The 18799-nt window shown below is 47.1% G+C and overlaps 1 long non-coding RNA gene across 1 annotated transcript; it reads right to left on the bottom strand.

Moving 5' to 3' along the window:
• Window positions 1-11909: 11909 nt before the first annotated feature.
• LOC132646217 (uncharacterized) lies at window positions 11910-18320 on the bottom strand. Its single transcript, XR_009584339.1, has 2 exons — window positions 17943-18320; window positions 11910-13909 (listed from the first exon to the last, which is right to left on the bottom strand). It is a non-coding gene; the product is annotated as an uncharacterized LOC132646217 (long non-coding RNA).
• Between the last annotated feature and the right edge of the window lie 479 nt (window positions 18321-18799).

Below are 18799 nucleotides of genomic sequence, written 5' to 3'. Positions count from 1 at the left end.
CCTTCAGTGATGGACTACAAGGTGGAAGTGTAAGCCAAATAACCCTTTCCTCCCCAGCTTGCTTTTGGTCACGGTGTTTTATAGCAGCAACAGTAATCCTGACTAAATCACCTGCCTCTCAAGTTATACTCAAGACGGAGCCCAATTCTACCTGGAACCTGGAGCCTCTCAGGGCAGGGTGGAGCCTGAAAATCCAGTGTTTCATGGAAAAACTTATGGCAGTGCATAGCCTCATCTCTTCAGTGAGAAAGGGGATTTATGGCTCTTGAATTCTTGGCTTCAGGTAGGTAAAGGATTTCAGGAACTTCAGTCCCTTTAAATGAAAATGAGCCCAGATGACTTTTTATGGATCACTATAAAATTGGAAAAATGTTGTTGATATAGGGTCTTATATTGTAGCCTACGTTAGCCTGGAACTCACTATGTAGCCCAGGCTGGCTTCAAACTTGTGGCAATCCTCCTGATTCAGAGTGCTGGGGCACAGACATGAGGCACCATCAACAGCCCAGAAGTTCCTAATGATTTATGTTGTCTGTAGTTGGGTGTTACAGGGACAGCCTGCTTGAACATCCAAGAACAAAGGAACTAAAATAGCTTTCACCTGTGACCTGGAAATCCTGTGACTAATGGATTAGAGGACAGATAGGGAAAGTCACCAAAAAAGCTCAGCAGGGTCTGGCTATAAGCTGATTAAAATACTAACACATCTCTAGAAAGAGGAGGTCATGTGGGAGGAGGGCTGAGTTTCTCCCAAGTCATTGCATAGTTTAATCACTCATCCCTTGTCATTAAAGCAAACTTCCCATAAATGTGTAGGTGTTTGGAAGGGAGCAGAAAGGAGCAATGTCTCCATTTATTGAACAGATGCTAGGGTGAGGTGACTCTTCTGGGGAATCAATTTCTCTTCGCTTCAGAGAGAGAGGACAATAGCAAACTATTCCACTCAGTGTAAGTTGGTGATCGTAGAGTTTGATGAGGTTCTGTTATTGTAAATATAAAAAAATGAGTGTTGGGCTATATAATGTTATTTAGTATTAGCCCTATAATTATCACAGTGGTATTATTTAACCCACTATCAAATAATAAGACAGAAACACCTGTTAGGTTTTATACTTCCTGAATTTACCTTGGGCAGGGCAGATATTTCCCTATGCTGGCTCAATAATCTCACCATCTACCTCCCAGCCCTCATCCAATGCCTCCTTAACTATCCTCATCTGAACTATCTCCCATCCATAATCTTATAAATACTTGTTTTTATTTTTTATTTGGGCCTTTCCACACCATTATTGGAGTTCTTTCATCTCACCCACGTGGTTTCTTCTCCACCTAAGCCCATCATGGTGTCCTCCTTTCTCTTCTCTCCTGTCCATCTCCCATGATTCTCCTGTACCTAAAGCCTGGAAACCTTAACCATGCTTATTCCATTCTGCCCTGTCCAGGTGTACGCTGTTTAATCAACCAATCAGATGTAATAACTTAGGCAGGTTTATACAACAAGGATAGGTTTACACAACAAGGATAGGTTTACTCAGATCTTGAGCATCAGAACAACCCCCAACAGGGTTTACTACAGGAGCAGGGGTGAGGGCTGACTTAGAGGAGCAGGGGTGAATGGGGAAATGTTATCACCAAAAAGCCCACCCCAGCATGCGGAAAGGAAAACTAACCACAGCTGCACTGCTGGAGTCCTCGCCCCAGCCAGCTTCCTGCCTCCTAAGTACTCCACCATCTTCCAAAACCACAGGAAGCTGAAACAGGATTCAAGCAACTGAGCTGGCCAGACAGGGGAGAGCGAGTGGCTCAAGTATAGGTCAGGATCTAATGACTCCATCCTTTTTGCGAAAGCTTTTTAAAATTTTTTACATTTTTTATTTTATGTTCATGCATGTATACAGAGGTGTGTGTGTGTGTGTGTGTGTGTGTGTGTGTGTGTGTGTGTGTGTGTAGTGGGTGCACATGCCATAGTGTGCATGTGGAGGTCACAGGACATCCTGTGGAGTCTGCTCTCTCATTCTACCATCCTAAAAATCAAACTCGACTCGTCAGGTCTGGCAGCAATCACCTTTACTCCCTGAGCCATCTTGCTGTCCTGCAGGGAGTGTTAACAACTGTGATCTTTCGAGGGTCTCCTGTGGCTAATTGCATCGACTCTAATTTCAAGATGGCACTGCCCTCTGCCAGAGGGCAGAGTTCTAGAGCAGCCAAAGGGCTTACATTGTCTTATTTGAGACTCATGTGCCTTGAGGCTAATGTTATGAACTGCGCTGGTTCAGATGAGAAAGGTCTCCACAGGCTCATATATTTGAATACTTTGTCCTCAGTTGGTGGGAATGTTTGGGAAGGATCAGGAAATGTGGGCTTGTTGGAGCAAGTGTGTCTCTGGGGGTATCTCCCCCCGAGTTGCAGATAAGGATATGAGTTCTCAGATAACTGCTCCAGTGCCATTTGTGCCTGCCTCCTGCCATGCTCCTTGCCATGACAGTCATGGGCTCTAGCCCTCTGCAACAATGAGCTCCAATTAAATGCTTTCTTTTATAAGTTGCCTTGGTCATGGTGTTCTGTCAGCAGAAAAGTAACTAAGACTGGTTAGAGAGACAAGTGCGTTGTCCAGAGATAACTAGCCATCTGCTAGCAGAACTAAAACCAGTTCAATGTCTGGGCGCTGTCTGCTCCACATGGTCCTCCCAGTCTCCAGTCCAGGGTCCTCCACCAGGTCTTCAGTGCTTGCTCAGACTACACTGTCTGAAACATTCGCTCAATGTGACAATAATCAAGAGAAGCAGGGAACAACTCTTCTCCTGCCTCTCATTCAGGTGACCCACAAGAACATGCCATCCAAAATGTCTGGTACCTGTATAGGGTCACACCCAAGCTCCTTTTACCTCTGAAGCTTTAATTATTTAGTCCATGAAGTAAACATATTAAAGAGACTAAAATAACAGGAGAAAAATGTAACAAATGTATAGATTTCCTTAAGCTTGGGATTCACACAAAATATGAATGCACAAAAGAGGTGCCATATGGTTGAAGCCTAAATAGCCTCTTTATAAAGCAGAGAGAAGCAGGATTAGAGGCAGTAGGCAGTGATTTTTAAAGAAATGAATGATGTAGCTGGAGAGATGGTTCAGTAGTTTAAAAAGCTGGCCTTGAATTCACAGAGATCCACCTGCCTCTGCCTCCCAAGTTCTGAGATTAAAGGTATGCACCACCATGCCCAGCTGGTCCTCAGGCTTTGGGGGTAAACATTTTACAGGCGAGCTATATTCCTAGCCTAGAAGTGTTCTTTCTTAATAAACCGCCCCTGTGTCTATAACTCTTCGTATGCCACTGTCTGATTTCTTGTTCCAAGACACAAGAAGCTGGAAATTTCAGCAGGTATCCCCCAGACTCCCATATTTGCCCAGAGCAATATGAATTTAATTGCCCTTGCTTAATGAAATTTCAGTGAGAAATTGACGGTAATGCTGCTCCTCTTTGGTGAATTCTGTGTTCAGAAGTAGAAACGTCAGGAGAGAAAGATGTGGAAGGCAGGCAGAGTGGAAGTCAGGGATCTACAGGCTGTCAAAGCAGCGCCTTAGAGGGCCACCTTCTGAGCTCTGGAAAGTCCCATCACTAGGCCCTTCGAAATCTCATTTTTAAATGAGTGAGCAGGAGATGTAGAGAGTGTAGTTCTTGCTTGTATGCACATGATCCTGTTTGATCTGCAGCACAACGTGATGAATTAAATGTGGTAGTATTGCATTCATAATCTCGGCACTTGTAGGCTGAGAAGAGTAGGCAAGAAATCAGGAGTTCAAGTCCAGCCTCAGCTATACAGCAAATTTGAGACCAGCCTCGGCTATGTGAGATTCCGTCTCAAACAAACAAGCGAGCAATTAAGTAAAAAAATAAGCTGGGAAGAGTAGAGCTGGTCACCCGGTCACCCTGCAGCAAACTGCTGCCCTCTCTGGAATTCTCTAGTTCAATAGCAAGGGCAAAAGGCTGTGTAGCAACAGAGGTTGCAAAGGAGAAAGGCTGAATCTTCACTCAAGTTTTCCAAACAGTGATAGAACTATTTTTAGGTTTGATCAGGATCTCTCATGCATGTTGCAGGAGGGTTTTCTGGGTCAGCCCCTCTCAAATAAACTGTCATCTAATCCCTGCCCAGGAGAGTTACCCCGATAGAGTAGCAAGGAGCCCTGGCTATTTTGAGATTGCTTTGGCCCAGCTATGTAAGTGGCCTTCAAAGATGTGCTGAATGGGTGCTGTGAGAGAATTCCTTCTCTCTTGCAGGTGGCATTTTTTCCTGTCTTCTGTCCATGCATTCATCCAGAATGCATGGTGAATCCTGCAGTACTGAATTTATGTTGTGGCTGGAGGCCAAGCAGAGGGCTCATGCGCTTTGGGGAAGAGTTTACTGCGGGGCTGTTATTCCCTTAGCCCCTCACTCTGCAGTTTTGTACAGATGAGCCTACCTCATGCTAGGAACTTAGAATATAATGTTAAACAAACCCAGGCAGAACCCTTACCGTCAAGACACTTAGGGCTGAGCGGGGCTTGGTGACTCACACCTATTCTGCTAGCTCTAGAATGGCTGCAGCAGCATGATTGGAAGTTCAAGGCCAGCATGGGCTACATGGTGAGACTCTGAAAAAAAGGGAGAGGGAAGGGAAGGGAAAGGAAGAGAGTGGGGGGAGGAGAGGAGGAGGAAGGGGAAGGAGAGAGGGAGATAGTAGGGGAGTGGATGGGAGGGGGAAGAAGCGTACAGACTACCAGGGGAGAAGAAGTCATTAGTCAAATCTTCATATTTTTATTGCTGGTATAAACATCACATAAAGGGAAAGTGTATGAAAGCAGATGGCTGGAAGGACAGAGGCGTTGCTTAGGAAGACGCTATTTGAATTCGGTTCTGAAGGGTAAGTAGAGGTCCAGTAGGTGCCAGCTGGAGGGAAGGCATTCTTGGCATTAAAGAACATCTGTGGCCAAGGACCCTGATACAGAAAAGCACACAGATCAGGAAGTGTTAGGACACCAAACCTCCTGCTCCTGAATGCCTGCAAATTAAAGCAACAAAAGCCAGATTAGCAGGAAGAAAAGTAAGTTCTTTAATGTGCATGCCTACCAAAGTTTACCAAAAAAATGGTCCACTAGACAGCCAAGGCTACACACAGAAACCCTGTCTCAGAAAAAAAAAAAAAAAAAAAAAAAAAAAAAAGGAATGTGCTACGATGGCCAGTTTAAGGGAAACTGTTTTAAGAAGGAAGACTGAGTCCAGCCTGGACCACATGGCAAGATGCTATTTAAAAGATGGGAGGCGTGGTGGGTTGTGCTGGAGAGATGGCTCCTGGCTAAGGGCACTGGCTGTTCTTCCAGAATATCTGAGTTCAAGTCGCAGCACTCGCTCAGCACAGCCAGTTCCAGGGAATTAAAGCTCTCTCTGGCCTCCGCCAGCACCAGGCACACTCATATGCACAGACATACGTGCAGACAAAGTGTCCAAACACATAAACAAAAAACAAACAAATAAATGAAATCAGAGACTTGTGCACCCAACCATGCAGGGAGGGAGAAGGGCATGGAAGTGAGAAGCTTCTCTGGAAATTTCCAGAAAAAAGAATAAGATGTAAGAAAGCTTGTGATTACTCCAGCACATTCAAGTTTTTAACAGCCTTTCAAGTTTCTTCAGTAGCCATAAAACTCCCTGGAAAGGAGATTTGCATAGATTTACTCTTGCTGTCTTTCTTGACAGCAAAAGCTGCCCTGAAGAGGAACTTGTGAACACCCCAACCCCGAGATGTGTCTAAGAGAAAAGCTTGGAGGTTTCTATGTACACCCAAGGAACCCTCATATCCTCAGCTTAGAATGATATGCTATTTCTGGGGTTCTAAGAGGGTCTCCATTAGAGCCTGGTGCATTGTGATGGCAGAGGAGTGGGGTTGGGGGCTACAACATATGGCCTGGTTGGATTCACTCCTTTCCAGGGAAGAATGGAAGAGCTGAAGTTTGAAGAAGAGCCGCAGGCTTCTACTTGTGTTGGATAAACTCGGGGTACATCTGAGAATTCCGGGACTGGGTGGAACACGGCAGCTGACTGTCCTAGTCTGGAACTCAGAGGGGAGCTTGGAAGATTCTTGTAGGAGTCAGCTACGCAGAGCTGGTAATTATAGACCAGTGTGTGCGTGAGACTTTAAGGAAATGGTTGAGAACATAACGTCCCTTCCACCCACCTATAGATTTAAGAGAAAGAAAGGAAAAACAGAAAAGGAAAGAAAGTTGTGGGGACAGACAGTGGGCTTACAGGAAACCCTGGGACTTGGTGTTTGCCCAGTCCAGCCACGAGGGTCTCTGTGAGAATGTAACTTTGTTCAGAGTTCCTTGCAGCTCAGAGCCTGGCTTTGCCTTCTCACCTGATGAACTTAAAAATCCTCGCCTCACTATATCACATTATTTACTTACTCACACATGTCCCCGTAAATAACATACTGTTGTTTTTATTATTGGTCTTACTGTGTAGTCCTGGCTGGCCTGGAACTTACTACATAGATCAGGATAGCCTGGGCATATCGCAGTCTCTGTCTCCCTAGTGCTAGAACTAAAGGTGTGTGCCACCATGCCTCACTACCACAGATTCTGTAGGAGGGTTTGGTGGCTGTTTAGTTTACATTAGAAATTCAGAAATTCTGCGGCCCTTTAACACAGCCCCTTGTGTTGTGGTGACCCCCAGTCATAAAATTATTTCCATTGCTACTCCATATCTGTAATTTGGCTGCTGTAGTGAATCGTAATGTAAATATCTGGAGACAGAGGTTTGCCAAAGGGGCCGAGACCCACAGGTTGAGAAACACTGCTCTCGAGCCTTTTCTCTAAGTGTGTATGTTGCGTTGTGTGGGTATGCGAGTGTGGTACATGGGGGCCAGGGCGGGGCCCAGGGCGGGGCCCAGGTGTCCTCCTCTACCCTGCTGCCACATTATTCGCCGTTCAACCAGGAGAGGAGGGTTCCTCTTAGAGAAAGGGTCACTATAGTTCTTAGGAGTCTAAGCCAGCAATGGGATCCCACGGACAAAGGCACAGACATCAAAACAAAAACAGGTTTTGGGCAGGGGCGTCTGCTAGACACTGCTGGACAGATGCAGGAGATGATGGACAGCATCCATGTTGTGGTGCATACGTGATTCTCTCAAGTCCGCAGGTCTGTTGTGAAATGGCTTCATTTTTCCCATGTGCCAGCAGGGTTCTGTGTTTGTGCTTCTAGGAGATGACCTATGTCCAACAGGCAAGCTGAATTCCAGTCAGACTCCAGGCCCAGTTGTGGGTGGGGTGCTTATTCACCTTTCCCGGCTTCTACTGGTCCTGGGAAATGTGACCAGAAGAAAGAACAGGTGAGACGCCAAAGGCCAAGAACTAACAAGCTCTCAGGCAATTTACTATGAACATCAAGCATGATGGGAAATTGTTCTTTCCTACTCAACACTGAGCCCGTCAGCAATAAAACGGCACATTGCAATGGCCCCAGAGCCGGGCAGTGGCGTGCTCTCCAATTAGACCCGGCTGCAGGCCAACTTAAGCCCCTGATTAATGCTGGCTGGGACACTCCAAGGATTATTTTCTTGTCCTCTGTGCCAGGTAGGTTGGTACAAGAACACTGTGCAAATGTCTGTGTTATCCTGACTTTTCATAATTAGATTCTCTGGAACCATAAACTTTTCTCAGGACCTAGAAGCAGGCAATGGAGTGTCGAGGGCTGGGCTGAGCAGGGCCTATGTGCAGCAGGGTGACCTCATCTTCCTGCAGGCCAACCCAAAACCTGCTCCCACCTGAGAAAGAAAAGGTAACGAGATGCCCGCTGTGGAGCCTAGGAACATTCAACTGTGACCTGGTTATCTGCCAGGCTAACTCTCCATAACAAAGGGAGCTGAAGTCCTCAGTCTCCTGGCAGGTGAGGAAGTTGAAACCCAGTGCCTCACAGATCCCCTTAGCTCCCACACAGCCTCGGGATTCAGTGGTCAGGCCTGCACACCTAGAGAGGATGCTACAGAGCCCCTCCCACATTCACAAAACTCTCTGCCTCCTCTAACGTTCACTGCACTGGGCTGGGAGCTATCTTAGTTTGTGGAATGCTTACCTAGCGTGTAGGAGGCCTTGAGTTTGATGTCCAGTGCTACATAAAGTAGCTGTGGCAGCACATAGCAAGATCCTGTCTGGGGAAAGAGGAAGAGAGAAGAGGGTAGAGAGGATTAGAAAGTCCTAATGGGTATAGGAGGAAAATGAAAATGAAAACAAAATCATCCTTATTAAATCTCAAGATAATCTTTTTAAACAACTTGATGGGTTTCTTTCACATGTAATGTAATTCTGCTGGCTCCATCCCTCTATCCACTCCTGACTCCTGAGTGTTGCTGGTATTCAAAGAAAGAACAGCCAAGGAGCCCTAGCATTCTAGAGTATTGGTTCTCAACTATCCTAATGCTGCAACCTTTCTAACCCTTTAATGTTGTTCCTCACGTTGGCGTGACCCTGACCATAAAATCATCTCACTGCTTCTTCATGGCTGTACTCTTGCCACTGCTACGAATCATAATGTAAATATCTGATGTTCAGAATGTCTCATGTGTGACAGTTTGAGAACTGCTGTTCCAGAAGCTACTCTCATGGATTAGGGCTTTCTCTCCACCAAAGAATCCTTGCCAGCATAAACCATGCTTTCAGCTAGCCTGAACTGAAAGAATAAATGGTGGAGAATTGGGAGATCCAGTTCATAACTATGGGATGCCCTTTCCTCTCTGAACTCAGCCTAAACGCAGTGATGACGTGGCTAAGGGCTGAGCCTGGTTCTACCTGAAGACAGGCACGCCACACCTGCTAACATAAGTATGCAGGGACACCCTCCGTAAGTGTCCAGGTCACGTACTACCCAGCTTTCCAGACTAACATTACTGTCCAAAAAACTGTCATGTGAATGTATAGGTCACTCTCGACTCTCTAGAAGCCACATGTAAGAAAGAAAATGGACTGGCGCTTGCTCAGCGGTTGAGAGGCCTTCCTTGTCTGCCGGAGGACTGGGATCCAAATCCCAGCACATAGGTCAGGTGACTAGAACTCTAGCTCCAATTAAGCTGTTGTTCCCTCCTGGCCTCCATGAGCACCGCATACATGCGTGAGCATACGCGCACAGTCATGTATATAAAATAATAAAATAGATAAAAAACATCTTGGAAAAGACAAAAGTGAAAATACATGTGGGGACCTGTTTGTGTCTGCACATATGTGCTTTCCAGGTGTGCATGTGGAGGTCAGAGGCCAGAGGTCAGCGTCCTGCCCCTTCCCAGGGAACCTGGAGATGAGCGTAGACTGGTCAGGGTGGACTGGCTGTCCAATTGGTCTCCAGGATCACCTGTCTCCTCTCCATCAGTGCTGGGATTACAAACGAATCTGACCACACCTGGCTTTCATGTGGGTCCTGGAGATCTGAACTCAGGGCCTCATGCTTTCCCATCAAGCATTTTACTCACCGAGTTACCTTCCCAGTGCCCAAAAGTAATTTTAATAACTTATATAACCCAAATGTAAAAAATATTGTATCAACACATAACTGAAAATTTAATTTTTTTTTTTTTTTTTTTTCTGAGACAGTCTCACATAGTCCAGGATAGCCTTGAATTTTCTCTCAAGTAGAGAATGGCCGTAAGCCCCTCACCCTCCAGCCTTCATCTCTCTAGTACTGGAATGGCAGGCATGTACTATCATGGCCAGCTTTACAATGTTGGGCTTATTTTCATTTTTGTTTGTTGGCTTTTCAAAATGGTTGCTTTGTGTAGTCGGCTATCTTGGAACTCTATCTGTAGACCAGGCTGGCCTCAAACTCAGAGAGTCACCTGCCTCTGCCACCTGAGTGCTGGAATTAAAGGCCACGCCTTTAATCCACTGCCTGTCTAAAATATTGTTAATAAGTGTTGTGCTTTCTTTTTTTACCACTGAGTCTTTGAAATCTTGTGTGTCTTTTACCCTCACTATTGTACCGTTCATTGGAGTGCAAAGAACAAGTGTGTGATGGCCACAAGGCAAGAGACTGGCTCCTGGGCTGTAGTTCAAGCAAAAGCTTCAGGATTTGACCCCAGGAGGCCTCCCTACCTCACCTCATCCCCATCCTCAGAGGCATTTCGCAGCTGAACGTATGGCTCAGTGGTGAAGAAATGGAGAAGGGCCTTCCCTTTTGCAAACCAGACGCCAAGAAGTGAAAGCTAATGAAGTCTCTGCAGATTTACTGATGACAGGAACAGTGGTTTCTCAATACTAGACCAGAGATGACCCTCAGGCCACGTAGAAAAGGCAGATCTTACACCTCAAAAGAGCAACGGCATGGCATTATTCCCAGCACTCAGGAGACAGAGGCAAGTGGATCTCTACAAGTTCAAGACTAGTTTAGTCTACACAGTGAGTCCCAGGCCACTTAGGGCTACACAGTAGACCTTGCTCCCCTGCCTCCCCCAAAAAATCCAGTGGATTCTCAATGCATACACAAGAAAGCTCAGAACACAGCCAGACCCTAACGTTAAACTGTATTTCTCAGTTTACTGACCCTAGTTAAAGCTAAGAAAAGTCAGCATTTTACCCGCAGCCAAGTGCTTGCACACACATGTGCATGCATGGTTAAGAGCCAAGAATTCAGGGGTTGGTTTCCAGGCTTCATTCTGCAGCCAGCTCTCTGCACCTACGGGTGATTGAGGAAGCCAGGGCCTTGGGCAACATTCGGGCTTCCACAGTGGTGCCTGGACCTCCTCTGCTGCTCCTTTGCCTTTCCTGCTTGCAGATCCTCACTCTTACCTCAGGTGAAGGCTCAGCCCAGGGTTTTTTTCTTTTTATTTAAAGCAAGTTCCTTTCAGTTTCTCTAACGGTTCCCTGCGCAGGAGCAGAAGACTGAGCTGCTTGCGGTGGCCCTGGAATCCTAGTACTTGGGAGGTTAGGAGTTCAGGGTCAATCTTGGCCACAAAGTCACTTTGCGGCCAGCCTGGGATAAATAAACAGTAAAAGGGAAGCAAACTAACTCTTAGTCTACAAAGATAAGATAAACACACTCATAAAGGAAAAGAGAGGAAATCTGCATAAACTCAGGGCTAATGCTGGGTCCTGAGCGGCTGTTACGGGTATTGGTGTTTCTGGGGCCGATTGTGTAGTTCTCATAATTCACATGTAATCAATCATCTTGTGTTTCAATCTCTTCATATCTAAAGCAGGCTAAAAATAACCCAGTTCACATCACAGGCTTATTGAAGGGGAATTCAAATAGAACCCCTGAAAAAATGAAAGGGAAAAATTACTTGTAAAAAGTACAAGAAGGTCAGACTGAAGGACTGACTTTCCAATACAGAAGCCTAAGACCAGCATAGAAAACTGAGAGACAGGACGACAGAGATGGTGCAGCAGCTAAGTGCTCTTCTTCTGTAATCATGAACATGGAGAGTTCAAATCCCAGCACCCACACAAACCTGGCTTCATTGTACCGACATGTAACCCAGTTGGACCTTGTTGGTTTCCAGGAGAGCTGGTAGTGAGCCCAGGCACAGGGAACCCTGCCTCAGAGGGATAGACAGAGAGTAATAGAAGACAACACTGTGCCTTCTGGCTTCTGGGCACGTGCATTTGAGATCAACACTGCCAGCTGAACTGCGTCTCCAACCTTCTCCCCACATTTTTCCAAACATAGTCTCAGGTAGCCCAAGCTGACCTTGTATTCACTCTGTAGCTAAGGGTGATCTCAATGTCCTGATCTTCCAAGTGCTGGGATTATGGGCAAGCATCACCATACTCAACTGATTTTTTTGTTAGTTTAGAATTATTTATTTTAATGTTTTGGGTACGCACATTTGCCTGAATGTAAGTATATCAAAAGCATACCCGGTACCGAGGAGACTAGAACAGGGTATTAAGAATGGGCGGGCTACAGTCTTTATTTCGGTTCCACTGCACTTTTATACATATATGACACAAAGAAAGCAATGGTCCAAGGAAAGTTGTTTGAGTTCAGAAAACCATGTAAATGAGTATCATAAGTGCATACTAAATATTGACAGAGTAGCCCTTTCCCAGAACTTTGTCAAGACAGGCCAATTTAAACACAATTGCCTGGCATCTACTATAGATTCTATCTGGGAAAGCAGAGAAGCAAGGCCGTGTCCAGATTTAGCGTGCACTGACCAGCCTGGGTTCTATGGCTATGCCCTGACATCCAACAAGAATAAACAAGTCTTTGAATTGAATGTAAATGTTTATCACAGGAGGCATGAAGAAATCATTTTCAAGAACAGTCCAGGAAATAAAACGCACCTGAAGTAGAGGGCCCTCTGTCTTTTCTCCTGGAGCTCCTGGGCCTTTCTCTCACAATTCCCCATTGGCCTTGTCCCTTTGACAGTGATCAATCCTTCCTGCAGGGAAGCACTTTCCCTAACTTGCACATCGCTTATAGTAAGATAGGCCAATGGTGACGAAGGAGCCAAAAAAGCTAGTTTTCTGGTTAACGATCTCTGCTTAATTTCTTTCGTGGTCCTGTTAGTAATTCTTCATGCCTTTAGGTGAGAGGTGGACCCCAGTGGCAGTTTCCCCTTGCTTTGTTTGATTTGTTAGAGATTAGAACTAGGGCCCCTCATATACGAGGTGAACTCTTTAACCTCAACTACACTTTAGGCTCTCCTCTTTTAAAATCAATTTATTTGCCAGGTACAGTGGCACACCCCTGTAATCCCAGCACTTGGGAAGCAAAGGCAGGTGGATCTCTGTGAGCTTGAGGCCAGACTGGCCTACAAAGTGAGTTCCAGGACCATCAGAAACAAAATAAATCTATGTGTTTGAGTGTTCTGTAGCTTGAGGTATCCTGGAACTTACTATGTACCCAGGCAAATCTGAACCTTCCTGTCCTAGTTTTTGTCTCCTGAGTACACCCACCTCACCCCTTCTTTGGGGAAGGGGGCTGTTTTATTTTATTTTGTTTTGTTTTTGAGACAGTGTCACCTATCAGCCATGGATGTCCTGTAACTCACTTTGTAGACCAGGCTGACCCTAAGCTCACAGAGATCTCCCTGCCTCTGCACCCCTTTTTAAAAACAGGGTCACCTGTAACTCAGGCTGGCTTTAAACTTCCTGTGTAGCCCAGGCTGGCCTTGAACTCCTGATTCTCCTGCCTCCAACTCCCAAGTGCTGGGATTATTGGCATGCACCACCACTTTTGGGTTTTGTTTGTTTGTTTGTTTGTTTGTTCTAAATTATGGAAGGGGTGTATTTTGCCTGTGAATATGGTACCTGAGGAGACCAGAGGCCCAGGTTCCCCCTGGAGCCAGAGTTACAAGCCACCTTATTGGAGAGCTGGAGACCAAGCAAAGGGCCTCTATAAAAGCAGTATAAGCTCCTAACCGCTGGGCCATCTCTCCAGCCCCTCCCTTCTGTCCGTTTTTAGAGAAAGCTTCATGAGTGTGGCTGTGGAGCAAATGGCTGAGTTCTCTTTGATGGTTGGTTGGCTGGTTGGTTGGTTGGTTGGCTGGTTGGTTGGCTGGTTGGTTGGTTGGCTGGTTGGTTGGTTGGCTGGTTGGTTGGTTGGCTGGTTGGTTGGTTGGCTGGTTGGTTGGTTGGTTGGTTGGTTGGCCGGTTGGTTGGTTGGCCGGCCGGTTGGTTGGTTGGTTGGCTGGTTGGTTGGCTGGTTGGTTGGCTGGTTGGTTGGCTGGTTGGTTGGCTGGTTGGTTGGTTGGCTGGTTGGCTGGTTGGCTGGTTGGCTGGTTGGCTGGTTGGTTGGTTGGCTGGTTGGCTGGCTGATTGGTTTTTGAGATAGAGGTTCTCTGTGTACCCCTAGCTGTCCTGGAACTCACTCTGTAGCACTCTGCCTCCCAAGTGCTGGGATTAAAGGTGTGTGCTACCACCACCTGGTCTGGGTTCTCACTGGATCCTGCTGGCAAGAAAGAGAAAGAAGAGGGAGGGTACAACTGTAATCAAAGGCTCCAATTAGTCCAGGGCTACAAGAACAACATGTTAGCTCAGTATGCAGCTCTTACCATGCACATGAGTCAGGAGGTAAGAGGGATCTTCCCTGGGATGCTAGACCCCGGCTGGGAGTTGGAGACAGAGTTCCCACAGACCAAACACTGAGACCATTCTCAGTGTTTATTTATTCCTTGGTTCATCCAGCAAGTATCTCACTGACTGAAGCTACAAATATTTATTGAGCATCTACTCCATTCTAGGATGGGCACTGAGGATTATAGCGGGCACCAAACACATGGCAAATAACATAGACGGATGAAATAGTCAGTAGATTGGATGGTTCCAAGGAGAAAAGCCAAGTTGAAAAGGAGGATAACAGATTCAAGCCTTAGTCCTACAGAAAGCTTCACTGATAAGCAAAATGACACTGCAGTTAACACCCAAGAGACTGAGGGATGAGTCATGCAGGAGTCTGGGGAAATACTTGTTGAGGTCCCAAAGAAAGTCAACCTCTGGTGGGGAGGGCTGGGCCCTGGCAAAAATCCAGCCAAAAGCCACCCTAGGAAGGAACCCCTGGCTGGGCTTCCATTTCACAAGGGCATTGCAAAGTGTGCCACTCGTGTTACGAAGGGAAGCTGAGGGTCTTCGTAAACTATATGCAGGAAATGAGAGACATTTTGTGGCAGAATCATCTCCCGGCTTCGTGGTTTTTTCTAGAAGACTATTTTTATAAATTGCAGATCATAGCATAGTCTGAGCCCTTAGCAACCATCTGGCGCTCATGGTTTCCCAATGTGGTAGATGATAAAGAACGCTCTGGGCTGGTTGGCTCAAAGACACAGACTCCAGCCCAGCCCAGCGGTGCGGGCCTGTAACCCCAGCTACTTAGGATGCCAAGGTGGGAAGGTAGCAAGCAAAGGCCCACCTGAACAGCATAGCGAGACTCTCTCAATAAGTCGAAACGGAACAAGACAAAAAGCTACAAAAATGGTTGGCAGAGTGCTTGCCCTGACAAGCTTGCAGTGCCAGACTGAGCGAGTCCCCACTACCAAAGCAAAAGGTAGACTCCACATCAGACATGGGCACACATTTGTGATCCCAGGCCTTGGCAGGAGGTGGGGGTGGGCTGAGGCAGGCAGATTCTGAGTTCAAGGTCACCCTAAGCTATATAACAAGTCATGAGACTCTGTCTCCAAAGATTCAACCAAACCAAACAAACCCAGATTCTGGCCCACGCTCCACCCCTGCCCCCGGAGGGCTCTAGAGTCTGTGGGTTTCGCCAGCACACCAGTGGTTCCACACCAAGCAGGTTTGGGAGGCTCAGAGAGTGTTCACAAACAAGGAAATGGAGGCCTGGTGAGAGGGACGTCTTGCCCAAGGGAGGACTGGTCAGTCAGGCGGAACTCCCTCCGGTCCACCAGGTCCACACAGCACACAGCACAAAGATAGCCTGTCATATTCAAGCAGATGGGGTCAGGCATTCGTTAAGATGTGCCAGGACACATTAATTACCACCTTTGAGAGCTGACAGCCCTACCAGCAGTACAGGAAATGGGTTGGCTTGTTCCATTTACAAGGTCCAATAAAATGACAAATGAATAATGAAGAAATAAACTAGCTCATTGGTAATAAAAAGCTTTTTTCCTCTAACAAATTTTATTTTTGTTCAGTTTTGTTTTGGTTTGTGTTTCAAGACAGGGTTTCTCTGTGTATTCCCTGGCTGTCCTGGGATTCACTCTGTAGACCAGGCTGGCCTGGAACTCAGCGCCACCACTGCCCACCCCACCTCTTTTTTTACAATCCATTTTTATTGTCTGTGAATGTATGCCACCTGTGTGTGCCCACAGAAACCAGACAAGGGCATCGGACCCCCTGGAAAGAGACAGTTGTGAACCATCATGTGGGTGGTGGGAAGCGAACTTGGGTCCTCTAGAAGAGCAGCCAGGGCTTTTTTTTTTTTAAAGATTTTATTTTATTATTATCTTTTTATCTATAGGTATGGGCGTTTTGCTTACATATATGCCTGTGTACAGGCATTCCTGGTGCCCTCAAGTCCAGAAAAGGATGTTGGACTCAGTTACTAGAGTCACTGACAGTTATGAGTCACCATCTGGATGCTGGGAATAGAATCTTGACCCCCTGGGAGAGCATCCAGTGCTCTAACCACTGAGAAACCTTTCCAGCCCCACAGAATTTTTAAATTACATTTTATTTATTGTGTGCTTGTGTATGTGTATTTGTGTGAATGTGTGTGCTGACTAGTTTTTATACTAACTTTCACAAACTAGGGTCATTTGCAAAGAAGAATCTTAATCAAGAAAATGCCTCTATAGGATAGGCCTGTTAGCAAGCCTGTGCTGACTTTCTTGACTGATGACTGACAAGGGAAGGCCTAACCCAGTGCTTGTGGTGCTGCCCCTGGGCTGATGGTCACGGGGGGGTCTGAAATAGCAGGCTGAGCAAGCCATGACGAGCAAGCTAGGCAGTATTCCTCCATGGCCTCTGCCTCAGTTCCTTGAGTTCTTGCCGTAACTTCCCAGAATGATGGGCTGTGAGGCATAAGGTGAAATAACCCCTTTCCTCCCCAAGTCCCTTTCGGTCATGGTGTCTTAGTAGAGCAAGAGAAAGCTTAACTAAGACAACATGGATGGGTGCGTGCATGCCCGTCGCGTGTGTATGGAGGCCAAGGGACAATACGGGGGGGGGGGGGGGTTAATTATCGCTTTCCACCACGTGGCTCCCCCGGGGCAAACTTGGGTCATCAGGCTTGGTGATGGCCACTGAGACATCTCACTGGCCCCCTCTGACAAATTTCAAAGCCTGACCAACACCTAATCCCATGGCAATTACCAGAGAACAGGGAGAAGGGTGGGATTTTTCCCTCCCCCAGTCCTCACTCCCCAGGCCACAGTGATTTCTTCCATGTAACTTGTTTCTGTGGGTGGCCTGGAGCCTTGGCTTTCCACAGCTCATGAACAGTATGAATCTGAAGGGACCCTAGCTAGATCAGACTTGTGAAAAACAGATCCTTCCTCAGGGCCGCCCAGCACTTTAATGTGTGTGTTGTTTGTGTGTTTGTGTTAGGTGCTGGGGAATAAACTCGGGATTTTGCTCATGCTAAGCAAGTGCTCTATCTCTGCGCAACACCCAATCCTGCCTCACACTCTCATGGATAGGTGCTGTGAGGCTGGCTGTGACCACAGGCAAGCTGTAGCTCACTGTATGCCTACGCTGGCCCCAAGGAAAGCGAACTAAGGAAGTAAGTCATCTCCTGAAGAGCTAACTGCCTTCCCACAGCCCTTAGAGCTGCAGCTGCTGTGACTATCTCACTAGTGTGGGCAGTAACAGTTGGTTGAATGGTGTGTGTGTGTGCACTGGGCATGTGACAGCAGCCATGTGTGGGAACCCAGAAGCCACCCTCCTCCTGATCCTGTTTGACCACATCAGTGCTGAAGCCGACAGGCGAGCTGGACTCATCAGGCAAAGTTTCCCTTTCCAAGCCTACACCCACAACAGGCCTTTGTTGTCTGTTCTCAGTATGTAGAGACAAAAGCCCTTTCAGATGCTTGGAATGTACAAAAAATGTCATGAAAAGGGTTTGCTGGGCCCTGGCCTAAAATCCTGCAATCAGGGTATGGACCTGGCCTTTCTGCCTGAAGCTCTGGGTCCTCCCATGATTTCTGGTGGCAGGAGTCCTTGCTTCCTGCCCTTCAATGGCACCTGCATTCCAGTCCTCACCATGGCCTGGGAGCCTGCAGCCTGTGAAGGCCAGCCTGGGGTAGCCTGGGGGCCTGCAGCCTGTCAAGGCCAGCCTAGTGCAAGGCAGAGGTGTGTACCCTCATTTGACTTTCCCAAATGGCTGTACCCCACATTAACACTGCCTGACAGATCTGCAGGGGGAAGGCTTGGGTAAACCATTTCTGTGGCATAAAAGACTATAACAGCCCATCACCCTGCCCTTCCCACTGGGGCAGAACGGTTCTTGCCTGTGTGCTTACACTGTCATCCACAGCTCTGGTGCTGCCGGGGAAACAGCCAACTTCGATCTTCACACACCTTTTCTCTGCTATTTCCATCCCAGATTGTCTCCAAGGTTGTGGGGGCAGGAACTGACGAAAGGGAAGCCCTCTGCAGACTCTGTGTGGCTGCAGTCTTAGAGCCATCTCCAGGTTGCTACTGTCTGCTTTTTTCTGACTCAGGCCAGGCAACTCTGGGCCGCTGGAACCAGCCACAGTATTGAACTTTGCTCTAGTTTCAAAATGCAAATGAGCCAGTGCCGTGTTCTACTTCAGGTAGAGAGGTCAGAGAGCGACCGGGAAACACGTGTGTCCTTGAAAGCTCTATATTGGTGGGAGCTGGAGCTGGAGCGTGGCCCTAGAATGGATGACATACTCCAAATCTTGCAAGCTGGAGGAGGGAGGGGGAGCAGAGGAGTAATGGGTGTGGGGATCAGCCTGGCCTTTGTGTGTGATCTTGTTTAAACAAGCCTCTTATCTGAGCGTAATACTAAACTTTGCTCTTTCTTATTACCCCAGCTCCCCAGAGAATGGGTTTATGACTTTTGGATTCCATGAAGGAGGATTAAATTGCCTCCTCACAGATAAGAGCTACAAATAAGCAGATAGGCTGGTAGAAAGAAATGAGAGAGGGAGGGATCCGTGGTTGTCCTGTGGGGACAGTCTTCTCTGGCCTCCCCTGCCACGTGCACAAGCTGTATGCTGAGCCGCTGTTAGCTACTGTGTGGGTTCCTCTTTCTTCCGCCTTCTCCATCCTTTCTCTTCTTCCCTTTCAACCCCTGACAGTAGACACGAGCAAAAAAAAAAGATAAAGAGGAAAGGGAAGAGATCCCTGAATA

This window comes from Meriones unguiculatus, chromosome 1 (genome assembly GCF_030254825.1).
Source record: "Meriones unguiculatus strain TT.TT164.6M chromosome 1, Bangor_MerUng_6.1, whole genome shotgun sequence".
NCBI classification, from domain to species: Eukaryota; Metazoa; Chordata; class Mammalia; order Rodentia; family Muridae; genus Meriones; species Meriones unguiculatus.
Note: the sequence above shows the minus strand (reverse complement) of the source record. Positions and strands in the feature narration are given on the sequence as shown.